At 41.5% G+C, this 17,705-nt stretch overlaps 1 long non-coding RNA gene across 4 annotated transcripts in view; it reads right to left on the minus strand.

Moving 5' to 3' along the window:
• The window catches only part of LOC307218336, a 100,326-nt gene that overhangs the window by 8,982 nt on the left and 73,639 nt on the right, over positions 1-17,705 (minus strand). Inside the window, exon 3 of one of the 4 annotated variants that reach the window (XR_013839917.1) lies at positions 14,969-15,045. The exons of the other annotated variants lie outside the window; for them this stretch is intronic. This is a non-coding gene — a long non-coding RNA (uncharacterized lncRNA). The remainder of the gene's footprint in view (positions 1-14,968; positions 15,046-17,705) is intronic. 4 annotated transcript variants of the gene reach the window in all.

Consider the following 17,705-nt stretch of genomic DNA (forward strand, 5'->3'; position numbering starts at 1 on the left):
TCCTCTGGACCAGAACACAGGCAGCCATGTTGTAAAGGATCAGCACCCTGGGCAGGGTTCTTGTGCTGGCCCTCAGTCAGGAACTTGGGTATCAACCTGTGCCCAACCACACCAGCCCATGGCACTGCACCATGGACTGCTCATAAATGTTAATAAAGATACACTAACCTCTGCTGAGTTCACATTCTGTTTCAGTAATGTAAGCATTGATGTAAATAATACTGGATGTGTTGCAACATCTTACAGTTGTATGGTTACTACTCTGTTGATTTTAAACTAGTTTGAAAGATTCTTCCCCCCCCCCCAGACAGTCTTTACTGCAGCTCTCCCTCAGAGCTAGTCAATGGGAATTTTAAATATTTGCCAATGTTTTAATGAATTCTCATTTTCAGTGGTCCTCCTGAGAGAGAGAAGAACCATAGATTATCCAAGTGTTTTGAGTTTCCACCCCTCACCCCCTGGGCATTCAAATGAATGTGTTTGCAACAAGCATAAGTTTGAGCTTGCAAAACTGTTCCTTTTCATTATTAGAAATAAAATGTTCTTGTGCTATATATTAAACTGCATTTATATGCAGATGCAAATTCTTTCAGCATAATTAAAAGCACAGGAGAGGCAGGACTTTTCATAACGGAAATGCTGACAGATTCCTTCAAATGGTGTAGAGGGATTTCTGCTGCTCTTTTGACCAGATAAACCAAACAGGTAATTCAATGTGATGTGCCAGCCATGAACTTGCTCCATTTAGTTTTAGGCGCTTAGGGAAGTTAAATATAAAACAGTGCAAAACTACACTGGCTTCAGGGCTCTATGGTTACACATGCACTGGGGGTGAAGCTTTTAAGTTTAGCTTTTATTTTTCTCAAGGGCAATTGTTTCCCAAGTGAGATAGGCTTCCTCGAAGAAGTGCAACTCCTTACTCTGCCTGTTTGGACCAGAAAACAGTGGAACTGTAAGTCAATGCATTTCAGAACTAAACCTCAATCACTGCTTGCCAATAGTGGTAGCCAACAGTCCCAAAGATGACAGAGAGCAGCAGGCCTGCTTTTCTTCATCCTTTCTGTTTTGATCTTGTTGTCCCCTGACTGCGAAAAAAAGGTGAATATTTCCAGCAATCCACCTTCATTTTAGTTTCCTATGCATGCCACACCTCATTTTTAGCCACAGCGTAGCAAACCAAATGAATTAAAATAACCACTATCATAAAATTCTTAGAGCAACACAGAGACAACTGCTGTGCTCCCCAGACACAAACATGAAAACATCCAGCCAGACTAGTAGCCTCCACAGTGCAATAGGCAAGGCTACAAGCTCAGAACAATTAAAATTTCTTGTGGAGCCTAAGAGTTCTATTCTCCACATTTTTAAGAAGGCTGCTGTAAAAACACCTGCTTTAGAAACATTTGTCTTCTGCGAAGACACTTCCATTAGAACTGATTTAGTTATTTTGATTCTGTTATCATCCCTGAACATGCCTTTTAGACTGGTTAAAGAACATAGGATTCTGTCTCGAATATTCCTAGACTTTGCCATGTGCTTATGGGGGAGCTTCTACTTTTGCTTTTCTGCATTTGAGATAAATGATGGGAAGTGTGACTAGTATCTGCAAATACATGTCCACATACACCACAAACTGAAGCATGGATGGGGGAGAGAGCCTAAACAACAACAGTGGTGAGCAGCCCAGAGCTGACAACATGGACAGAGTCTGTAGCATTTTTAACTCAACTAATTTCTTCAAAAGGAAAAAAAAAAAACTTAACTCCCAACATACCAAAAAAATAATAAATCTGAAGCTACCCCAAATCAAACATGTTAATTAAAACTGAGTTTAACAGCATGCCTAAACTGAAATGCTTTACAAATAATAGGCAATAACTTTCACAGATCTCAGCAGGTAATCTGTTTTGCATGGTGGTGGAACAATAGAGAAGTCCATATCTCAAGTCCCTGCCAAACTGCCCCTTTTTATTTGCTGTCCTCTCCCCAGATTTTAAAGGTTAGGTGACCGAAGTAACATTGAGGAATGGCCAGATGGAAAAGGGCAATCCCTAGGGTACATGAGACTCAGATTGTTTAAAGTTGACATGGGGAACCTTTGGCCCACCAGATGTCACTGAAATACAGTTCTCCCCTGATGTTGGCTATGCTTGCTGAGACTGATGGGAGTTGTAGTTCAGCAGCATTTGGAGGGCCCAAGTGTCCAACACCTTGTTTAAAGCTGTTTAAGAGAAACTTTTGGCAGTGACAACTGCTAAAGGAGTGGGACAAACAGCTTTGTGAGGTGGTAAGCTCTCAGATGAAGATATTCAAGCAACAGATGATCTCCCAATATCTCTCCTAACTCTATAATACTATGAATAACCAGAATTGGCAACAGAGGTGGCCAGGGTCAGTTTTCAAATTGTGTGGATATGACAATGCGTTCCTGCTCTTATCAGGAGGAGAGGCAGATAGCCCACACAGACTGAATCTATGGGCCGGACACCAGTGCCTGTGTGTCATGTGGTTTGGCTTGGACATGTCAGCAATCTTTTCTTTAGGGGGAAAATTGCAATCAGATCCAGGAAGGGTTGAAGTCGAATGGTAGAGTACATGGGTTTTTTTCCCCTGCCCTGAGTTCCAGTTTCAGTAGCCTAAGACTTTATACAGTTTCCACAATCTCTGGTAGGAAGGCTGGGAAAGACCCCTGCTTGAGACCTTGGAGAGCTTCTGCCAATCCAAGCAGACAGTATGGAACAATAATAGAGCAGGCAAGAAGGAACAATAATAGGTATTTATGTGGCATGCAGTTAGACGGCCTCTCACTGTTCTAAGAGTTTCGTAGACATTTTGAGGCTTGCTTACGGTTGCCTGGAATTGTTTCTTCTTCATTGCTCTTGGTGACCGGAGTAACATTGGGGAATGGCCACCAAGTATTCTAGCACAAAAGGCACAGTCACAGTGACAGTCCGGCAGCTTATGAAATGCTAAAAATGCCCAAGAAAAACAGTGAAGTATGAATTCTATGGTTTTCTCATTCCCCACCCCCACCCCCTTAAGCTCTGAAGGAGAGAATTACTATCTTCTGAGATGGATAGCATCATTAATCAGAATCAGACAGTTCAGTTTCTTGCACAATGCCAAATCATCCTGGACTTATATTTGCTCTGACTGCACAGGAAATAAATATAGTCAAGCAAACTGTTTGATTAGGAATGCGGACAGAAGAGGGGGTGGAAAAATATTAAAGGGGAAATTTTTGAGGTATAAACAGAATTCCAGCAAAAGATTACTTCTCTAACATTATTATAAATAAGATTATGGGGGTTATGCATATGTATGTATGTATGTGTATGTTTTTTATGAGCTTAGCAAAAGGACATCATAAAATAAAATGAAATTATGTGTTTCAAAAATTTTAGATGCTAATACAAGTTGTAGCCAGTTTGAAAGTATGTATGGAAATATGGTTTAATTTATTAAATATCCCAAGACAGGCATAATTCTAAACACTTCATGATCTCACCTGTTTTGGTTTCAAAAATGAATGGTGTGGGTGACTATTTAAGACAGCTTCAAAATAAATGCAAAGCAGCAATAAACAGAACACCTCACAAAAATAGTAAGCAAATGCATAAACCTTTTTCCATGTAGGATTAACTAATGCTTCTCTATTCCTCCTATACTCTGAACATCATCTGTGTTCTCTGGCTTATATATGGGATTTAAATTGCATATTGTAAACTGCCTTGAGTGGAAATAGGAAGTGCAATTTAAAAAACTCAATAAATGTGTACTGTGTTTTCTCACTAGGTTCTTAAAGAAAGTCTTAGACCTAGTTTTCAACTCAACAGCCTTCTGTCCTTCCACTCTGGTCAAAAATATCTGCTAAGGGCTCATCCACACTTCCTCTTGTCCCACTGCTTCCGCCCAGGGAAAACTGCTCTTTAACACTCAATAGGAGCAAACAGTAATACAGGTTTTTTCCAGATTCACATTTGCTCCAGTTTAGCACTAAAGAGTGGGTTCTCCATGGCAAAGGAGCAGGCAAGGGAAAAACCACTCAGACCTGTGCCTAGAAACTGTGGGTCAAGCAGAAAACCACTTGGACCCATGCTTTCTAGGCATGGGACAAGTATTGATGAGTTCTTACTCTAAGTTGGCCTCTATGCAGGGCCATTGTGCCGATTTAGCTAGTGCTGAGAGATTGGAGCTGTTGAAATAGTACTAGCTCTCCAGCACCATTACGAAGAATAGTATCCATCTCAAACTAAGCCACTTAAGCAAATGAAGATTGACGTCAACAAGTCCATTGCCCTAGAATAATCGCAGAGCCTCTTCACATATTCAAACGTTAGCAGGTTCACTGCGTGAACTATCTTGTAACACATGAGAAGATTTCTTGCTGCTTTTCCTGTTTATGCAATGTGTACACACTGCACAGGACTGCAGTGGAACTCATGCAGGTACACACAATATACAATTGGAAAAGGAAAAATATGTTTACTAGGTCACACATTACAGGATACATGCATAGCACAAGTGATAGAACCAAAGTATCAAATGTGAAGAGCTTTTGCAGGATTATTTCTGGGGGAAGGCTGGCAGTGTTTCTCACACTTGGGTCCCCAGCTGTTGTTGGACATCATCCCTGCCACTGGTCCTGCTAGCTAGGGATGGTGGGGGTTGTAGTGCAATGGCAACTGGGGACCCACGTTCAAGAAGCACTGTGGGACATGAAAGCTAAGCCTATATGGGACAACATAATCTTATGGGCATTCATAGAATCATAGATTTGTAGAGTTGGAAGGGGCCACAAGGATTATAATCCAATCCCTGCAATACAGGAATCTTTCACCCAGTGTGGGGCTTGAAGAGTATCCTGAAGAGACCCTGAAGAGTATCGTGCTCTACCAAATGAGAGCATCCCCAGGATGAGTGGATTCCTTACTTGGGTAGTCCCTTTAGCTTCAGTCAAACTATTCCGAAGTTGTTATTAAAAAAAAAAAGACAGTGAAATTTACTGAGAGCAGCTAGAGCCTATTAGCATCAAAACCTTATGACACCCTTCAGTTGGTTTAATCACAATGGTGTGGCATGAACATTGCCATTCAAGTATCAAGCATGTCGGAAGAGTGCTGTTAGTTCAAAGGTTAGAGAGTTCCAGTATATTTTCAAGCGGACATGATAAAACAACCAAATGACTGATTCTAAAGGTATGGTCAAAGCAACAGCTGCCAGTGTGGGGTACTAGGACATACACTGTTATGCTTCAAATGTTGTAAAGAATTACTTTTACTGAAATTTTTATTATCCCCCCCCCTTTTTGTAAGCCACCCGAAGGTCTTATTACAATCAAGTGGTAGATAAATCTTGTAAAATAAATAGACAGAGAAATCAAACTAGGATACACAAGTCAATAAGAACCTGACATTGTGCACTGACAATGAAGTTCATTGTCCTCAAACTGATGGAGATCACAAAAGTTGTCTTCAAACTGGTGGAGCATTAGCTCCTTCAAGTGGTTACCTGATGCCAGACGTAGCTTCCTGAGGGTGGAGCAGTGATGTAGGGCCAGTATGCTAACCTCCAAGCAGGTGGGTCCTTGTTGCCTGCTGAAAGGGAGAGGTGGTGGGGAGGTTGGCTCAGTGCAAGGAGTGTCTGATTGCCTCTGCTGCCACATTTGCACCACGGTGGCCTCTCTGCATTGCCTGATGTCTCCCTGCTCTCCTGGTAAGTAACCCACCTGCCAGGAAGTTAGCATAGCGGTTCCACCTCATCCAGCAAGCTGCTGCTGCTGCTTAAACACTTTTTATGCTTAGAGAAGTATCAGAAGACAATTGAAATACAAAAAAAGGAGAGAACACACTGCCAGCTTTGCCTCGAGCATCTGTGCTGCTATCAGAGGTCAGAATCACTGGGCACCTACCGACACCCAGTCCACAGCAGGGCAGCCAACTTCTAACTCCTGGACTGCTGCCCCTGACACTGCTGCCAGTTCGTCAGCCTTTCTCTGAGGGAGGGAGCAACAGTGACATCAAGGAGAAGCAGCTTCTACTTGCCTTGCCCTTTGAATGCTGGTGCAAATTGGGCCCTTTGGGAGAGGACAAACAAATGAACAGTTGTCACTGTGACAAACAAGAAAGAGACCTCCTGAGGACATATTGACAAAGGACTCCCCCAAACCTGTCTAGTGTATCAGCCAGTCAAATACTATGTCATTTTTGCCCCACTTTCTCTCATGCACACCCATCTCCTACTGCTGTCCACCTCCTCATCCAGCTGGGAAAATAAAACAATTAGGTGACAAAGATGGGAGTAGTGCAGCCTCCTGCAGTCAGAGGCATTCAGCTGACGGGTGCCCTGCTACCCAGACGGAGGGTGATACCAGTAGCAGCAACCGGGTAAAAGAGTGAGTGAGGAGTGCCAATGGCAAGTTTGTTTGATTCTCTGGGTTGCTAGAGATGGATATTAATGCTAAAGAGAGATCTCACAGCGTGTTTACAACACTGTGAGCTTTTTTATATGACAAATGTTTTCCACCTTAAACCTAGAAGATTCATACTGAACCATATTGTCTGATGCATGGGCCTTGAAAGAATCTTGAAATATATTGGAAATGCATTCTATTGGGGGGGGGGCACTATGCTTCCCTGACTCTGAGAATTATTATTATGGAACAGTTCATTTGCTTAACCCATCCAGTCTTTTTTCCCTTAATTAATTGTTCACGGTAATCCTTTGTCCTCCAGCATCGTATATGTTGCCAGGAGCACACTATAATGTTGAGCTACTGATGGCAGCAGGAGGATCCTGCCTCTTATCCACAGCTGCATCATAATTCTTTATGATACACAATTAATCTTCTGCATAATTGGCTCAAAGCTGGTTGTCCCATGTAAAACCCATCCAGCCAGTCTCTGAATTTCTGGTGTCCCGAAATGTTCACAAACATTTTAACTGCTAAGGGAAAAGTTTCCATCACAGAACATCAGCAAGCAGAACAGATTCTATGAAGGAAGGAATTTCCAGTTCCTTTGGAAATTATGAAGCAAACAATGTATATCAGTTTGGCTGGCAAAACTGGACGCAGAAGACTGGCAATTCATTGTAGGGGGAAATGTGGGGACACAGGCAGGATGCAGAAAGGTGTGGAAACACATACCTGGAAAGCTTGGAGGAAGGTACCTGAGGAGCAAGGGCCCAGATTGCACGATAGATCAATAAAATGAGACAAACATAGACATTTGAATTTTGAAGCAGGAACCAAATGAGAGAATCAATGGAGAAGGAATGAAGAAATAGTGAGGAGGAGGCAGGGAATTGTAGGAAGGATGAGTTGTTGAAAATGTTGTGTAGGAGGAACAATTCCACACAGTGCTTAGAAACAGAGATAGATGTGCTTTTTGACTGAAGCAGAGCAGATAAATCACACAGATTCATAGGTCTGGAACACTGGGGAGAAAAGAGACCAAAGGAAGGATGAATTTGGTTCCTTGATTTGAAATGACTAGTCAAATAATCTGGTTGCAGATTTGAGAATATGTATGGTGATTTACTTTTTAAAGGACAAAATTTTCAGAGTATTGCAGGAAAGAGCTCTAAATTTTTGAGCTCCATCTGTAACCTAGGCTGGATCTAGACACATCAAAGAAGCATTCCAGTTAAACGCGTTGCAAACTTTGTATGAGAAATCGGGTTAGCAAAAACGGAACTCCACAGCACCATCTGGTGTCACAGTGTTAGAATGCATAAACAAGACATATCAAGCACTTTTTCTTTACCAAAGTAGCTGAGTCCCTAGAATGCATATTAATCTGGAGTTTATGAACTAGCAAAGTTCTAAAAGGCATTTGTGTCAGCATAACACTTATATACCAGGCTGCCAGCTTACTTGGGAATCTGAAGAAACCATTGGCTGTGAAAAGCACTTGTTACTGATCTTTAACTTAGTAAGATTTAAAAGTGTCTAAATATACAGCTAGTTGCTGAGTTATTAATAGTGGGACTTTCACATTCATTACTGCTATTCCTCACTTTTTGGAGTGTCTAATTAAAGGAGTGATAGAGGAATTGTCATTTGCTGTTAAAACACTGCTGGCTGAGAGGTGTGAAAGTAAAGACTCTTTTCAAACATTTGAAACCCTAATGGATTATGTCTATCAGAAATCTCAAATGCAAATGGAATTACCACTAGTCTTCAGTCATGGCAAACAAAATTAGACTGAATGGAAATTAGGCACTGCAGAATCTACATAGGAATTTTCTCAGAAATGCCACAAAATATATCAATCTAAAAAGCCAAGCAGCATTTTTCTGGGAAACAGATGCTTTTCTCCGACTTCAGCTAATTTTAAAATATGGAGAGGTTGTTTTTAATTTCAGAGATGGATTCAGACCTTCCAGTTTCAATGTGTACTTGGCAAAAAAAAAAAAATCGAGATTTTTTTTTTTAATCTCTACTGGGATTCTGTACAACTTTGCATTGCAGAAAGGATGCGGGTCATTGCTTCCTGCTGATTTTATCTTTCCCACAATGAACATGCAGAATCAGCAAGCTCCTGCCTTCCTTGTGCATGTTTATGCATTGGTCAGGACCAGGTGTCATAGCTGCACGTACACATAGCGGAAGCCAGGAGATGGGGGAGTTGTGGAGGGCTTCTTTGTTTTGTTTTGTTTTTAATGTGGCTGAGTGCAGGAGAGAGCCTGCTGATTCTGTATGTTCACTGCTGTGGAGGGGTGGGGGTGGGGAATCAATATGAGAGCTGAGAATGGGTGCAATGGTGTACTGCAAAGTGTAACGTTAAGCTGTTTCTGGATGGAAACAGAGCTGATTTATTCTTAATGACTTCACTTTGCTGACCATCAGGTTTTTGTTTCATTATTCAAAGGCAAACACTGAGCAAGCATTTTCTGAAAGTGCCAAGCACTCTAGAGCAGGAACAAGCAAGCACACTGTGTGTCCTTCGGATGTTTGGTTTATTTATTACACACAATTTGAGGGAACTGTTTGCTCTTGAAATGCATCCGGAGCAGAGCTTTTTTAACAGGCCTCTCCCCACCAAGTTTTGTGCAACTGCTCTTTTTTCTTATAGGCATTTCAGATTTACACAATATCTACAGTGAGATACAAAGAGCTTATTTTAGGCGCAAAAAAAGCTTGTGTTTCTGAAACTTTCTCTTACATACACACACACAAACACGTGTGCCAATTACTTGTAAAATTCTCCTAAGTTTCAACAGCAAATTGACTTGCAGCATGAGGCTCCGTGGTTCAAGATACTCAAATCCAAAGTGCCCTCACATGGGATTCAGGCTCTCATCTCTTAGTATAAGGTGCCATGCATCAAGATCTATGTTAAGTTGTGGGTTGACATAGCAGATGACACAGCGATTTCTCCAAGTAGCTCTTTATTTTGTAAGCTGGAATAGAACTGACTGCAAACAGCTCAGCCGGCCTGCTTTTATAGGCAGCCGGCTGTCAACATTGTAGCAACAACAGCCCAGCGTTTCCCGCCTAAAATAACTGACGTGGACCTGAGTGAAAACTATCTACAGACCTGAGTGAAAACTATATACAGTATCCCCCTGCTGGCCCAGGGTGAAACTTCACTACATAACAATCTACCCACCTGTTTCTCAGCCTTTCAGAAATGTGTGTTCTGTCAGGCCAACCTAACCAGATATTTGGAGGGGGGCGGGTCTCTTCTGCCCCACTGCTGCAGGCAGAAGTGGGCAAGGCTTTTTGCTGCCTGACGTGAAGGATAGTCAGTACCCCCTGCCACCGCCACATTCTACATATAGAAGGCAACTGGATGGGCAGCTGGATCATATTTCAACATGTGCAGCAGGACAGTGCCCTCCCCAACACCTGAAGGCAGCAAGGTAGCTGCAGCTTCAGTGGTGCAGAGCAGGCCTCTCTATCCTCCCAACACTTGCTTTGCTCACTGCTTCACCTGACACCTGCTTGCTGCCTACTCAAACACGTTGTGTGAGCAGAGTGGAACATGCACACACAAGTCGGCTGCTGGAGTGTGTAACCAGAGTTGGCAGGCTCTCTGCCTGCTCACTCGGTCAGGATTTAGGAGCTTTTCAAAGTATTTAACACACTGGGAGAAGGCAACATGGTAAGGTAGCCTGCAAGCCAAATCCAGCAACAAGCATCACTGCCTCTGGGGCTCAGGAGCATAGGATTGGCCCAGTGAAGGCATTCCGGAGGACAAGGTCATAATTTGTCCACTTACTCATAAAATTGTTTTATTTTTAAATTACATCGAAAGCACTGCCAGCTAACATAGTTTCCTGAAAGGTGACACTTGCAGCTGAGATACACTCTACATTCCATTTCCACAAACCCCAAAATTCACCATTATATAGAACATTGAAGACAATGGCAAAGATTTATGTACGACACAGCTTTTCTGTAATTCAAACTCAGATTTCCCAACTGGATTAATTTACGGTGCTGCTATTAGTGTCACTTTTAACTAAGTATGAGCAGAGCAGGATCTTGGGTAATTGAAACTGCGTGAGGAAGTTTTATAACTTTGAAAGTGAGATGACACTTTCCTATTATAATATATTTCTGGATGTAGCTTGTGCCCATTAAGATTGATTATGCTGAAATTGCTCCATCAAAATCTGCACAAGTCCTTTTGGAGGCAGCACTAGACAGATACTGAATAAAGAATTGTTTTCAAGGAATTATAGATTTGGAAGGGACCAAAAGACAGACTAGACTTGCTTAGAGCAACCCTCCACCACAAATCAAGCAGAATAACCAGACTATTTGTAGATAATCTAACATCTACAAATGATAAGAGTTCTCCTTGCAAAGTTTAGGAATCCATTAGAGAGATGAGGAGCTCACATGTTGGCAATTCCTGCCAACTATGAGCCCAATCATAAATATATTTACATATGTTATAAAAACATGCATGCTTCACACATTGAGCAAAAACTGAAGACTGCCCAGAAATGTCACTTAGATCAGAATACAGCTGTGAGGTTACAAACTGAGACCAGAAGCATGAAGCATTTGAACCCAGGGCTTAAATAACGGCACTGGTTGTCTGTCAATATAAAGGGGATGTGTAAGTCAGACAATGCAGGTGTTGAGTCAATATTGCAGTTATGCCATTAGATGTTGTGCAGAAACAACAGCAACAACTAACCCCATGTGGTTTCTTTGAGATGTCACTACTGCTCCATTATAATTATGAAGAAGCACCCATTTAGGTCAGACCTTCAATAAACGTAACATTTCTTAAATACGCCATATGTACATCTGCTTCCTAACAAAAACATGACCACCAAGTGGCTTGCAATAATAAAACCACACATGTAATCACATATGTAAAAAGACAAGATCATTCACAGACACAGTTTATACTCTAGATACCCTATCCGGATTGATTAGTAGGCAAAGTTAAAGTTCCAAAGTGCACATTGAGCAGCGTCAACGTTAAGGTTCATAATTTGTATTTCAGTTACAACTATGTTTTGTCCTGTTAACATTTGATTTGACCCAGCTCTACAAAATTGACCTGCGCAGACATTTTGAAGTTTCACTGGGGAGACCCGTGTTCAAATCCCTGCTAGGCCATAAGGCTCTCTGAAGGTTAACTGGGGCTGATCTCCATATCTCAGCCTAACAAGTCTGTTGTAAAGATAAATTGGGGGGGGGGGGGAACAGTCTATGCTACTATGGATGCTTTGGGGAAAGGAAGAGATAAAAATATAACAAATCTATAAATACATTCCCTGTTTAACAAGCTTTCATACAGCCTATATTAAGCCACGGCATACAGAAATTTTAAACTGGGTCTGACTTTGGTGTATTTCCTTGCCTGAAGTAAAGCCCTTCTGCTGGATAGTTTTGGCCAGGTTGAGAAACTACAACTCCCCTCAGCCCCAGTCAGCATAGCTAATGGCCAAAGGTGATGGGAACTATAGTACATTGGAAAACCAAAGATTCCCCACGCTTGGAGTAGGTCCTTGGGGTATGCAAAGATCAAGCACTAACTGCAATGCCAACATCCCTTCCCTCCCACCTGTTTTTATTTCACTTCACTTCCACTGGGAAATGCTGTCACCTTAGAAATAACAGTTCCCCTCTCTATTTCTGCAAAAAACTCCAATGTGAGCAGAGCAGCTCTCTTGCATTTTTCTCCACATGACTCCTTGTTTTAGTCAGTTATGGCTGTATATACTCTCATTTTCTCTGATTCCGGAAACTGTTATGTATTTAGGTGGAAAATCTGTCAGCCCATGCTCCTAATAAGAAACGTACACATAGACATGAGCAGGACAGTGGGTGAAAACACTGACCATTAAAATGTAGTTAAAATGTTAGTTAATCTGATTTACAGAGCTCTGCAAAATGATTTTGTATGATTTCCCCCCAGCTTAACATTGTAGCATTAATATTTCATTGCCTAGAATTCACTATGATTGTAGTCCTGTTACTGTCTTGCTCAATTTATTGCTTGGGAAAGTTATTTTTAATCTCTTGCAGGAACTAAAAATGCACACTTAGGAAAAGCCCTCCCATTTGGAACTGGCTTGATACATTTCTGATTAAAGCCATGTGAAGATGGATCCTGAAGCACTGTTTATTGGAACAAAATTATACAGTAATTTTCTGCTGCAGCTGAAACTCTATGCATGACGATATTAGATCACACAATTAGTTTTAATAGACGGCATGGCTAGGGGGTGAGAAATATGCCACGGATGGCGGATATGATGTGTAGAGCCACACTAAGTGAGCTTGCTTGAGGCAACTTGCTGACATGGTTACATTGGGTGGTGTCATGGACCGGCTGGACAGAAGAATGGTGGGAGGCACCAGCTGGGGAATGCTGAAGAGAAGAAGACTCAAGAGCCCAGGGACTGGTGGTAGGATGACAATGAGTTTTAGAGGGAATGACCGCTCCCCCCATGAAATGGGGGGGGGGCTTTTGCGTGGTCACGCACAGCCCCCCAGATCCCAGTGCAGCTCCCAGTAGTTCAGGCTGGCTTCACCCTCCCCAGGCTGGATATCTGGAGGTCTCCGCCTACCTCAGCCAATCGCCCAATCCCGCCTGGGAGGCGTTGCCAGGGGAATCGGCCATGTAAGGGGAGGGACCACCCTGCCCACACAACAGAAGGTGAATCTTACCAGAGGCAACAGGGTTTAGTGAGCAGGGAGAATCTGTGGCAGAGATCAGAAGTGGAAGCAGAAGAGAATGGAGGCCAAGAAGCAGAGATGAGTCAAGCTAGTGAAGAAGCAAGGGTGTCTCCCCTTCCTGCTGCAACAAGCTCCCCACTCCTCTGGTGTCCCAGGACCAGGAGAGGTATGAAGTGGTAAGAGCAAAGGCAGACATGATGATGTAGTCTCTGATTGCGCTGGGGAAAACCCATTAGAGGAGGAGATTTAGGTAGCTGTAGGAAGGCAGTCTCCACAACTTGCCTCACAGAGGCAAGACCTCTTGAAGAAGAGTTGCTGTGTTCATTAGGCCTGGCACTCCCAAGCAGATCCTGTTCTAATAAAGAGTTAACTTCACTTACTCCATATGATTTATTGCTAGTTCACTCCTGGCAGGTGGCCAGATGCTGTTTGACTCCGACTCCCATCTAGCTAACATGGCCAGTGGCCAGGGATGGTGGTGTGTGCGGTCCAACATCTGAGGACCAACGGTTGGGGCAGACTGATCTAAAGGATTTATCTTATTATGGGAAATTAGCAAAGGAGCTAGAAGACAGGCACTCCTGGGTTTTATCATGTTTTCTGTTTTGTGGTGGTCCACCATGCCACCGCTAAATGAGAGTTCAAATCACATGTCAGTCAACAACAAAGATCACACTGTCACAATCATGCTCTCCTTTTTTTATTTCTGGCAATCATAAACTGTACACGATTGCTACGCTCTTCTTGTGTGGCTCTCTCTGCCTTTGACAACTGCAGAATAAGGAGATGGAGATAAGCTTTCATCATATAAGGGGGAAAAGGTGGAAACCCTAATTGCAGCATGCACTCGCACAGCAATTGTTAACCAACATGTCTGTTGTGTCTTATTGGTGAGAAGAAATTGGAGCTGCGTACAGCTGAGGGTGCAGGGGGCGATTACTTGAGATGCAATCGAGGCCAGGTGCACCAAACAGAGTTAATCACTGAACTCAGGTAGATATTTGAATCCTAAATTGGTAGAATGCCAAAATATCATCAATCAATGCTACAACACTGGCAAAATACCATGATTAACCTAGGAATATGAAAATCCTTTAATTGACATACATGAAAAGAATTTGAAAGAAAGGATCGGCCTCCTTGCACACTTTAATTGCTCAGATTGTGTGAACAAAAGATGGCTAATGATGATTAAATCACATTCAAGGGTATACTAATCCAAGATAAGCAGTCTTGACAACATGCACCCGAGATAGCTCATTTGATAGGCCATTGGTGGTAACTTCTATGATTTTTGCATATTTTTAACCACCTAATCCACTCAGTTAATAATGGATTCCTGGGGGGAGGAGCCATGTTGGCTCTCTGGAGAGTATACACAATAGAGTTTTTTCCTATACTGAGAAAGGGGAAGAGTGAATGGATTGTAAATCTTTGTGCTATTTATTGTTCTGCCAATATGTATCACAGCAATATTGTAATATATGCAGGCACACTTATGGATTTTATTTATGTTCAAAGAAGTCAGTTACTTGCACTTGCTGAGACTCGATAGTCTCATTTTACCATTGGGTCTGCTGAAAGCCTCTGGAGAATTAAAATTCTCATTAAGTCCACGGGAAAGCAGAATTTAATCAAATGCATTCTAAAGCTCACTGTTAAAAAATATGCAACTATAAATTGAATTTCTGTTAGTAGCTGGCACAGCTCTTCAGCAACAGCTAAAGTCTTTTTTTATTTATTATACTATGAATGCAAAACAGATAAAATTAAATCCTACATCATCAGTAGCTCCAATCTCGATACATTACTTACTAGTGAAACTTTTCTGCAGTACCTACAAAAAAACACCATCATGTGTCATCTTTCCAAGCCTTAAGGAACATCCTAATCTGAAATTGAAAGATAAATATTGCAGTTATGAGTCTTTCTGTCATGACTCAAATAATTTTAAAATTGCTGAGATGTATTCCTCTAACAATGGTAAAATGGGTCTAATGCAGGATAAAATGGCAGTTTTAGTCTCAGTAATTTTGATAGCAGCTTGTAATTTTCATGTACTTGTTACATTTCTCAGATCGGCAAAGATTACAAGAGAACACTTTCTCATAAGGGAAAAAATATCCCATTTTACTGCTCATATTCTTTACACACAGTATACTTCAGTTTTGAGAACGATGAGGACTTTTTTGAGTGTGGTGTTTGATCCTATAAATATAACATTGGACCATTTGGCACTGGAACAGATTGCATGAAATTAAGATGTTGTTAGGAACCACCTGGCCAGTTCTAAACCAACCTGAACTGGGATTTTTTTTGTTTACATTGGTAGTTTCTTAAAAAATCAGCCTTAGCGCTATTTACAATTTGTACGTAACTTAATTAAGTTCTGCAAATGAGTTCTGTATTGGAAAGTGACAATTCTGTTCTCCCGATTAATAGTGCTTACTGCGTTCCTTTGTACCAAGAGCTGCATTCTCCTCAGGATTCTGCATGGTAAATGTCACAATGATTCCTGTTTTGTCTCTCACAGAGGTTATTTCAACTTTTACAGGTGAACAAAAAGATATGCAATACTTTTTTGCTTATGGTGAATGGGAAACCTGCACTTGGTGTACTTCTAGCTGTCACACCACTGTTAATAGCAGAAGAGCTTTGGAGAAGTAGCCTACTTCATATTAACCCTGATGGAACAATTGTCATTCTCAGGACTAGTTACTTGTGCAGTGATCCCGAGCAAAATTCCCAAGAAGTAGTAAGTGCTACTTCTTCCAAGCACATCTGTTCAGGGTTTAGGTCCACCACCCAACCCAAGGCTGGAATCATACAGCTCCTGGGGAAATATAGTTTGCTACCTTTTCCAAAGAATGACACGTTTTCAAATAACTAGGTGCCTTAAGGCTTGTTCAGATGTTTTTCCTTGTAAACAGCAGGAAAAGAACTCAAGAAGGTGCCAAAGTAAGTAGATATACAGTGTAAAACCATTTCTCACACACGTTCAAGAACCGGGCTTACAACCAGGTAAACAGGTATATAGGATTGCAGGCCAAGATTCTAAGCGTTATAGCAATAGCCAACAGGCTGGGAAAGCATATTCACATGTGGAGTTCACTCAGAAGCCCCTGTTTTCAATCTATTAGTGTTATAGTTCATTTCTTTTTCATATTAGCAAATCACCAGCTTACAAACTATTTAAAATTCAAAGTGGAGGAAGCTTAAAAAATACAACTGAAGTTTTTCGCTGCTTTGCATAAAACTTTGGAGACACTGAGAAAAGGCTATCCATGACCCTAATATATAAAGAGGATTATTAATGTCCCACATTTTTGGTTCCCTGCTATTAATTTAAGACCAGATCACTAGATTTGGTGCCCCAGTTAACAGGACCATGTTACTGAGATAATAGTGAATTATTTTTATCCTCCCTCCCCCCCCCCTTTATTTAAACTCTCTGAATGTGAAGCAATGGGGATAAACCCAACCATGCTGTCCTTATGGAGAGAATGAAACCATCACATAACAGCTCCTGCACATAGTTTTCTGTCAAATCTGTCCCTTGTTGCCATTGTAATAGTCATCGGCAGTGCAGTCCAGTAAACATTGCTCCCAAGTAACCTGAACAGAAATCGGGTAGAGAGATAGGTATAGGGTGTGTGGGTGTAGATGTGCAGACCTTCCATGTGTCCCTATTTTCCAGAAGCCACCCTGATTTCTGATTTGATCCTGGAATGTCCTGCTTTTCCTTAAGATGTCCCTAATTTCATCGAGAAATATTGGAGGGTATGGAGTTATGCGACCCTTGAGCCAAGGAGATAAATAACTATACAACCTTTAGTAGACATCTGAAGGCAGCCCTGTATACGGAAGCTTTTAGTGCTTAATGTTTTATTATGTTTTTATATATGCTGGAAGCTGCCCAGAGTGGCTGGAGCAACCCACTTAGAAGGGCGGGGTGGTGGTGTTGTTGAATAGAATGTACCCATTTTCTTTTATTTTCTTTTTTTTAAATAATTTTTATTAACCGGCCAATCAAATCAAATCAAATCACATCACATCACATAAATTCCGAATTACAAAGCCGAATTTTAAATTTTGTTGGGGGGACCCATATTTCAAGATCCGAAGGGGGATTCTGATCATCTTCTTGCTACTGCGTTAATGTCCAAATCAGTCCAAATCAGTCCAAACAGAGTTCATAATTCTATCCAGCCTTATCTTGCTGTTTCCACATCACATCTTGTTCATATGTTTTCTCTTTTTTCTTTATGATCTCTTCTGATAGTCTCCTTAAACCGATAAACACCAATAATAATCCTGTGTGAATTTTTCCGTTCTTCCAATCCTCAAATCGAGATGGTTTCCATATATCATCGCCTTCATAGATAACATCGCTCTTTCCATCATTAATCTCGCAAAACTGTCGCTCTTAAGTCCCACTGAGGAGTTTCACCCACAATATAAAAACAGCTCTATTTCTCTATTTCTCCTCTCAGACTTAAGTCCTCCGACAGAACTTCCCAGTATGGCGACGGCATTTTTAACTGCGTCATTC

This window comes from Podarcis cretensis (assembly GCF_951804945.1).
Source record: "Podarcis cretensis genome assembly, chromosome: 6".
In the NCBI taxonomy this organism is placed as follows: domain Eukaryota; kingdom Metazoa; phylum Chordata; class Lepidosauria; order Squamata; family Lacertidae; genus Podarcis; species Podarcis cretensis.